The sequence below is a fragment of the Mus pahari genome, chromosome 2 (assembly GCF_900095145.1).
Source record: "Mus pahari chromosome 2, PAHARI_EIJ_v1.1, whole genome shotgun sequence".
Taxonomy (NCBI): Eukaryota; Metazoa; Chordata; class Mammalia; order Rodentia; family Muridae; genus Mus; species Mus pahari.
The window spans coordinates 69127790-69136496 of record NC_034591.1 but is presented as its reverse complement, the minus strand read 5'-3'; the positions used below and the strand labels follow the sequence as shown (position 1 = coordinate 69136496).

The 8707-nt window shown below is 44.4% G+C and overlaps 1 pseudogene across 1 annotated transcript; it reads left to right on the top strand.

Moving 5' to 3' along the window:
• Positions 1–5021: 5021 nt before the first annotated feature.
• Positions 5022–6313, top strand: LOC110317230 (annotated as a pseudogene). The gene is made up of 3 exons (XR_002380303.1): positions 5022–5067; positions 5168–5393; positions 5803–6313. The product of XR_002380303.1 is annotated as an HCLS1-associated protein X-1-like (transcript).
• The last annotated feature ends 2394 nt before the right edge of the window (positions 6314–8707 follow it).

The window sequence follows — 8707 nt, the reverse complement described above, 5'->3', positions numbered from 1 at the left end:
TCTCTCTCTCTCTCTCTCTCTCTCTCTCTCTCTCTCTCTCTCTCTCTCTCTCTCCTCTATCTATCTTAGAGACAGGGTCTCACTATGTAGCTCTGAGCTCTCACTGTCCAAGCTGGCCTCAATCTCCCAGAGATCCTCCTTCCTCTACCTGCCTCTCAAGTGCTGGGATTAAAGGCGTGCGCCACTATAGCTGGCACTAAGCAGGAACATACATAGTCCTTAGGTCTAACACAGAGGCCACAGGAAATCCCTCTTACCGGTGATGTGCTATCTAAGTGCAAAGCGTAGGTGGGACATTGCACAGTATTCCACACTCCACAAATGTTATTTTCTTTCTCAAGCAAAATCAACAAACAACAAAACAAACAAAAACCCTTCCCTTGATTTTCCAAACTATTCCCAATGTCAATACACCCACTTCTCCATCTCATGTGTAGGAGATTTGGTTTGTGTGTGTTTCTTTATTAACCACAATATGCTATTGGGCAAAAGCATCTCGATCTTGCTCCATCACTCTTGCTCTTCTACCTCCTCTTCCTCTTCTCCCTCCTCCCCCTCCCCTCCTCCCCCTCCTCCTCTTTCTCCCCCTCTGTCCCCTTCCAGGGTGCTAAAGTACGGATTAGAGGTAACACATTGCGCAATACCGAGAAGCCAGGGTGGGAAGTGACTTTGAGAATGGAAAGGTAACATGAGCTAGGATGGAGGCTTCCAGGCAGATGGCTGGGAAAAGGACTGAGGAATTTGAAGAGCTGTTATCATGGCCTATGCAGTGAATCTTTAATGACACCACGGAGATGCTGCTAGGGTTGGAATTATTCCTAATTACCCTTGACTGCTGGAATTGATGTGCAAAACCCTGCTGAGACGGAGCCAAGAGGGTACCTCAGTTTTAATTCATCCACATAGAAGAGTGTGTATAGATAGAGAAATCTTCAGAAAATTACCAGCTGCCAGGTTTAAAGACTCAGACTAGGAAGGGACAGGAGAACGGAAACAGGGGACAGTGTGAGCACCATCTCAGGTGACAGGGATACACGATTCACAACAGCTTCACCCACTGTGTTCAGCGCAAGAAGAATATTTATTGTTGGATCCCTTTGGTATTTGGATAAATAATGTATTCCATGTGAAAAACAAGCATCCTTGGGGGCATTTCTAAATAATGCGGCTCTTCTAGTGTGCAAACAGCAGTGTCTACTGATGTCGTGCTCAGTGTAACAGTGCAGTCCAGATGGGTGAGGTGCCTCTCACAAACCATCTTTGATGAAAAAAATCAGACACTTGACTTCCTACTTCAACCCTAAGGAACAAACAGGGACATACTCAGGAAACCCGAACCCAGTGGCAATTGTATCTAGACTCCTTTAGAATAAAATCATGTGTACTTCTCAAATTTCTCATCATAAGAGTAGTGGGTAGTACTGAATACTACATAATAAAGGCTGGTCTAGATCTAGAGAAATTACCGTGTAAAGTTACTAATTATCTGGTGTGTGTCATTAAGGCATTTTACAGTATGTTTGAGGGACCCAGTGTGGCAACACAGGAGCCATCTGAAGCTAAGCAGGTATTAAGCAGGTGGGGACCTGGCATGTGGCCACTGGCACTAGGCAGTTTATGTTTCAGGAAAGTACTGCTTATGTCGCTACATGACGCTTAAATCATGGCATGGGGCAGACAATAAAAACAGGAACATGCAGCTCCCCATGTTAATTTAAGCACTAATTTGAAAAACAGAAAACAAACTGCCAAACATTGTAATGCACATTTCCTTACCTGTGTGTGCACATTTTATATTTATATACTTTTTGGCCGCTGCCTAGGAGGATTTACTCACAATCAGTGAGCAACGCCATTTCTGAAAATTAAAACAGGGCTAATGAGATGACTTCCAGGGTAAAAAGCCTTGCTGCCAAGCCCGACGACCCGAGTTGGATCCTCAGGTCCCACTTGGTGGAAATCGAGGACTCCCACAAGCTGTCCTCTATCCTCCCCACTCATACATACCGCGTGTGCTGGCTGATTTTATGCCAACTTGACACAGGGTGGAGTCATCTGAGAGAATGGAAACCCCAGTTGAAAAATAATGCCTCCATAAGATTGGGCTGTAGGGAAGTCTGTAGAACATTTTCTTAATCAGTGATTGATGTGGGAGGGCCAGTTCACTGCAGGTGATGCTATCCCTGTGTAGGTGGGCCTGGGAGTATATAACAAAACAAACTGATCAAGCCAGGAGGAGCAAACCAGTTAGAAGCATTCTTTCATGGCCTCTGTATCAGGTCCTACCTCCAGGCTCCTGTCCTGACTTCCTTTAATGATGAACAGTGATATGGAAGTGTAAGTCAAATAAAACCTTTCCTCCCCAACTTGTTTTTTTGGACATGGTGTTTCATCACAGCAATAGTGTGGGGAGCAGGACTGACCGCAAGAGCCAAGATGGTGCCCTGGCTCATTGCCAAGCCCTGTCATCCCTACTTACCAAGAACCTGAGCCTGCGCACTTGAACGATCCTGTGCTGCCCGCCTGATGAGTCGCTGGCCTATCACCACGTGACCTGCCTGCGCTCATGTTCAGAGCGTGCTGAACGCTGATTGGATCCAGGAGAGGGGGGAGGGAGGAGATCAGAGGGTGGAGGGAAAAACAAAAGAGAAACTGGACCAGCCGGAGATAAAGACAGGAGCTGCTTGAAACCCTCCTTGGCCTTTGTGTTAGTCCCCCACCTCCCCGCCCCATCTCTGCCACTTGGAGTTCGGGGTTGCAGCACGATTTGACTAATGCCCCTACCCCCAGTAACTACATAAAAATCTAAATTAAAATGTAATTTGTTTGATGGTGAATTTCAAAAACAGTGAAACAAAAAGGGAATAATAATACATATGTTCAGACTAAACTTTAGATCATTATGCTTGGCTACTATAATAAGATACCATATACTTGCAGAAAAAAATAAACATTTATTTCTCATAGTTCCCAAGACCAGAAATCACAAGGTCAGCATCCCAGAAAGGCTTGGCTTGGCTGAGGTCTCTCTTCCAGACTCATGATCTCAATTTTACTATTGCAGCCTCTGACTGTAGAGAGGAGACCGTGTCTGTCTCCTGTTTCTGATAGTTCCCAATTCTACCAGGAAGACTCACCATGACCTTTGTAAACCTGGTCAATCTCAAAGGCCACACACCCCAATACCATCACACTGGGATTACGGCTTCACTGCAGTTAGGGTCACAGCATTCATGATTTTCCATGTACTTTCTCCTAGCCTCTCATTCTTAAATATATTTAAATAGTTTGGAGTGTATGGAATATGAATAGTTTAGTATCCTGTCATGTAAGGGCAGTTCTGATGATAAAGTCCTGTTCCCCCATTGGCTCTTGATCTGTCAGTCAAGAAAGCCATGGGTCAATTGCTGGGCAGAAGGTACAGATGGGAGGTCTGGGTCCTGAGTGGAAAAGGAAGACACAAGGAAGGAGTGGGAGAGTTCACCATCCTTTGGAGAGAGAAGAACCAGGCAACCATGTGAGGTCTCTGGAAGAGTGGTGGGCTGTGGCTACTCCTATAAGTGATGTTTAGCAGGGACTAGATTCAACTGACCAATGACAGTTAGGGCAGGTGGGAGGAGCAGAGCTAAGGGTAATGATAAGGGCAAGTTTTCCAGGAGAGAGATGATAGTACCCAGCAACTGTGCCAAGAAGGAAAGTTGAAAATGAGCAATAGTGTGCATGTTTTTTTTTTCTTTTTTAATTTGTAGATTCAAGGGAAACAAGGTGGGGGCTGGTAGCCTGGCCCATTCCCAGAGCATAGGCAGGGTAGGAAAAAGCTACACGCGACACTGTCATAAGTTTTCCATTGTCATTTTATCAAGTGGATAATAAGATAGATACATATACATGGACTTATCAGGTCAAAGACCATAAACTTTAGAATATTTTTTGTCCACATTGCTAATCAGCTTTCCAAGAATGTTGACAACATTTATATTTCTGCCAACAGTATATAAAAATTCTTGCTGTACTGTACCATTGCCAATGTTGAGGATCGACAATTTAGAAACCATGTAAACGCCATCTGATTGTGTTCAAGATCCCCAAGTATAAAGGATACATTCAGGAAAGTGTCTGGCTTTTTCACAAAGCAAACACGGCTGAAATTAGCAAAAACAAGACAGTCAGCAATTTCCCATCTGTAGCAGTGCCCGCCAGCCCCCTGGTGTAAGCTTCCTCCCAAGTAATGGTTCTCCCCACTTCTAACAGGGACAGACAGTTCTGTTTTCATTTGTTTACTGGCTTCTGTTTTAGAAATCTGGCACACTATGTACATGTTCCATTTTGTTGTTGCTGGACAGTTGGATGGTTTTCAGTTGTGGATTATGAGCATTTCAATGTAAACCAGTTGGTGGCTACATTTTGACTGGGCGTAGGTCTAGAAGTGGGCTTGCTGAGCAGCAGTATATGCCTGCATTTGGCTGCAGAGGACACTGACAAACTAACCTCAGGAATGGTCCTTTCAACCTAGACATCCGGGAGTGAATAAGCATCTAGTTCACAGAGTGTCGGCTGCCTTCTGTAACCCTGCATTTTACTTCAGCTGGTTGTCCTGTGGCACTGTCTCTTTAATTTTCATTTCTTAGTGATTGATGGACAACTTTTCCTATATTCACTGTTCATTGGGGGACAATGGACAATGCCCTCTTGTGAAGGGAGTGATTTCCCATTGGACTAGCCATTTCTTATTAAATTATATAAGCAAGTTTAATATAGTATTTTGAGTTCTTTACTAATCTCTCTCTCCCTTTCCCCTCTCCCCTCTCCCCTCTCCCCCTTTTACTTCCTTCTTTTTTTTTTCTTTTTTCTTCAACTAGACCCAGAGAAATGCTTCCATCAAATTGCCTGTAGGAAAGCCTGTAATGAATAGTGTTGATTAACAATTGATGTGGGATATCCGACAGGGTAGCGTAAGCTGGTGGTGGTCTCGTGTTGCCCATGGGCTGCAGAAGTTCAAAGTTTCTAGTACTCCTACGTGAATGAGCATCTTTGATCTTTTCCAAGGCTTTTTCGGCTTTCCTGGACCTTGGAGCTACCCAGACCCCTCTTTGGCCCAATTTGCTGCCCTTGGGTTGATTTTTATGGCTTAGACAGTATTGAAGTCTTCATGGCTTATCTGCCTCAACTCTCAGCCACAGAGATCCTTTTTTTGGAGGAATGACTCAAGATGATGACAACAATGACGACGACGACGACGACGACGACGACAACGAAGTGGAGGAAGACAGAGGCGTGTGGGGTCAAGAGAGCTATGTGTTTGATGATTCTCAGCCTCCAGAGGAATTCGGTTTCAGCTTCAGCCCCAGAGGAGGGATGCGATTCCACAGCAACTTTGGCTTTGATGATCTAGATTTTAATAGCATCTTCAGTGAGATGGGGACCTGGACCTTGCCTTCCCACTCTCCTGGTGTGTGAATTTTCCTGAGGGAGAACCTATGGGTTTCTAGTGGGTTAGTGATGAATAACAGAACTTGCAGAGTAGTTGGGATAGTCTACAGTAATTGATTTTTAAAAGATTTAAAATGTTTTAAGGCCTTTCATATCCCAGAATCACCTACCAACTTTCTACAGAACATCCAGGTCCTGAGTCAGAAACACCTGGTGAGAGACTGCGGGAGGGGCAGACACTATGAGACTCAATGCTTAAGTACCCAGATAGTTACCAACCTAGGATCTTTGAGGGGGTCTTGGAGAGTCATGCAAAACCTGAATCCCCCAAACCAGCTCCAGTTTGGAGGTCCCAGGGACCTTTTCATAGGTTGATACATGGCCTGTGAGTCCCCATTCTAGAGCCAAAAGAGGACAAAGATCTTGACTCCCAAGTTTCCCAGGAAGGTTTGAGTCCACTTCTTCAACCCCAGCCCAAATCGTATTTCAAAAGCATCTCTGTGACCAAGATCACTAAGTCAGATGGGACAGTGGAGGAACATCGTGCTGTGGTAGTCAGTGAGGGCTGGAGGGAGACCACAGTGACCCATCAAGAAACCTGTGACAGTTCCAGAAGTGATCAAGACTCTCAGAGACCTTCAACTTTGTATGATCCCTTTTCCATTCTGGATTTGCTCTTAGGACGTTGGTTTCGGTCCCGATAGCGTTCTTAAACTTCAGAAGCCTTCAGGTCCTTCCCACTCCCTTCCTGTTGCCCATTGCCAATAAGCTTAGCTTTGTCTGTCATCCCAGGGTCTTAAATGCGTGAAACAATTAATTGAGCTTATGCCAGTCTGTCATTCATCCAAACTGACCAATAAAGCCTTTATTTATGCTAAAAAAATTGATGTGGGAATTCCCAGTTCACATGGGTAGGCAGTACCACCCCTAGGCAAGTGGGCCTGTGAGCTACAAGAAAGCAGTCTGAAGAAGCTATGAATTGCAAGCCCTCCATGGTCTCTTCTTCAATTCCCATGTCCAGGTTCCTGCCTTGAATTGTTGCCCTGACTTGTCTTTGAGGTGTACCATGAAGAGTAAACCAATTGAATTCTTATTGTTTAGTCATGGTGTCTATCACAACAATAAAAGGCAAACTAAAAAAAATTGGAACCAGGTCATTACTGCTGTGACACTCCTGGCTGTGTGTTTTGGGGAGGATTGTGCTGACATTTGAACTTGGGGTCAGACAAGCTGTTGAGTGCTCAGAACTCAGTGGGCTTTTCTGTTAGAGCTTGGAAGACAAGTGTCGAGTGTGATGCAGATGGTGGAGGCCTCGCTTGTGAAGTTCAGAGGGAAGCAAAGATTCTATCAGACCTGGCGCTGAAGAGTCCTCTGTGACTAACAAGAGACCAGAATGCTAAACTGAATTGTTTGATTTGCTGGAGCAACCGAGAGCGGTCAGCTGGGACTGGACAGTCCGTTGGGCTCACAAAGAGATCTACATCACTGAGCAAAATCTGGGAAATATTTCCTCTGGGTCAACCCACAGAAGCTATGATCTAGAGAGGCCAAGGCTGTACCTCATGCCAGCAATGGAACTTGGTATACCTAAGAGTTTCCCAGGTGATGCTGGTTTTGAAGTCATGAAGAGAGAGTCAGAGAGAGCAGATGACTCTCAGCACTGTGCAAAGCCAAGAGAACCTCAGGTGCAGTAGAAGCCCCGAGACTGGAGAAGCCATGTAGAGAAGTTGAGGATTAGCGCCATGAGGCAGGGTTAGAATCCCTGAATAGAACAGGAGAGGCTACGGGCGAAGGTACAGCCCATTTGCTACAGAGGCCCCAGCCTTTTGGAGATGCCATGACCATAGAACTCCTAACTAGCAAGTCAGCTACACGTGTTGGCTGAGATGGCCTGAGCCTAGGAGATAAGCTGTGAGTTCTGTAGGTGGCAGAGTCAGGGAAGAGGAGCTGCACAGGTCTTTGGAGTCCAGAAGATGCTGAGTCCCAGAAAGGGCACAGAGCTCTACACTGTTGGACTTTGATTTTGTTTGTCCTATTGTAACTGTGCCCTGCCCTTCACGTTTTGGATTAAGGAGTTTGTAACTTAGTTTTGATTTTGCAGGAGCCTACAAGTAAGAGAGTTTGGAATGTTGGTGAGACTAAGATTTTAGAGTGGGAGCTGGCAGTGGCAATGCATACCTTTCATTCCAGCACTCAGGAGGCAGAGGTAGGCAAATCTTGAGGCTAACCTGGGCTATGGAGCAAGTTCCAAAACAATGATATTCAGAGAAACCCTGTCTCAAAAAACAAACAAAACCAAAAAAAAAAAAAAAAAAAAAAAAACATTAGAGAGGATTCTTTTTGTGGATATTTTAGAGAGGTTTTACATATTTTAAAGAGGCTTTAAACTTTGAAAGAGACTTTGGGTGTTTTAAAGAGACAACGTCAAAGCGAACATTTTATGACTATGAGAGTTTTAAAATTATTTATGTTCTGTATTATGGTATTGACATTATTATGAGATCTTGGGAATAAACAAGAAAGGAAAGATTAATCTTTTATAGTGATCTGTTGATGTGTCAAGTTGACAAAGGACCCAATTGTCCTGGGTTTTTTTTTTATTTGTTTGTTTGTTGGTTGGTTTTGTTTTGTTTTTGTCATCTTGGCACAAACTAGACTTATCTGGGAAAAGGAACTTTAACTGAGAAAACGCTCCCATCAGATTGCTTGTGGGCAAATCTATGGTGCATTTTCCTGATTAGTGGTTAGGCTCAGCCCGTACGTGTTGTGGGGAAAGTGCCACCCATGGGCAGATGGGCTGAGTAAGGCATGTGGGACAAGCCTGTGAGCAGTTCTCTGTGGCATCTGTTTCAGTTCCTGCCTCCAGGTTTGTGTCCTGACTTCCTTACCAGATGGACTAAAATGAACTGTAAGTTAAAATGAACCCTCTGTCCCCAGGTTGTTTCCGACCATAGTGTTAACCACAGCAGCAGAAGGCAAACTAAAACAAGCACCGTCTTTGGGTGAATGAAAGGCATACAATGTAGTAGACGTCAGTGCATCTGTGTTCCGTTATCACCAATGCACAACAATGGTGTGTCCTTGTAATCAGAATCTGTCTGCTCCAAGAGCCTGGGCACCCTCTCCTTTTCTGAAATTTGCATTCTTTGGTATCCAATGAAATTCGATTTTCTTTTTTATTTTTGTTTCGTTTTCTTTAGGTTAGGCATGTGTTCCTGTCTCTTCAACTTTTACTTTGGCTGTATCGCACTGATGGATCAATTTTAGAAGTTTCTTG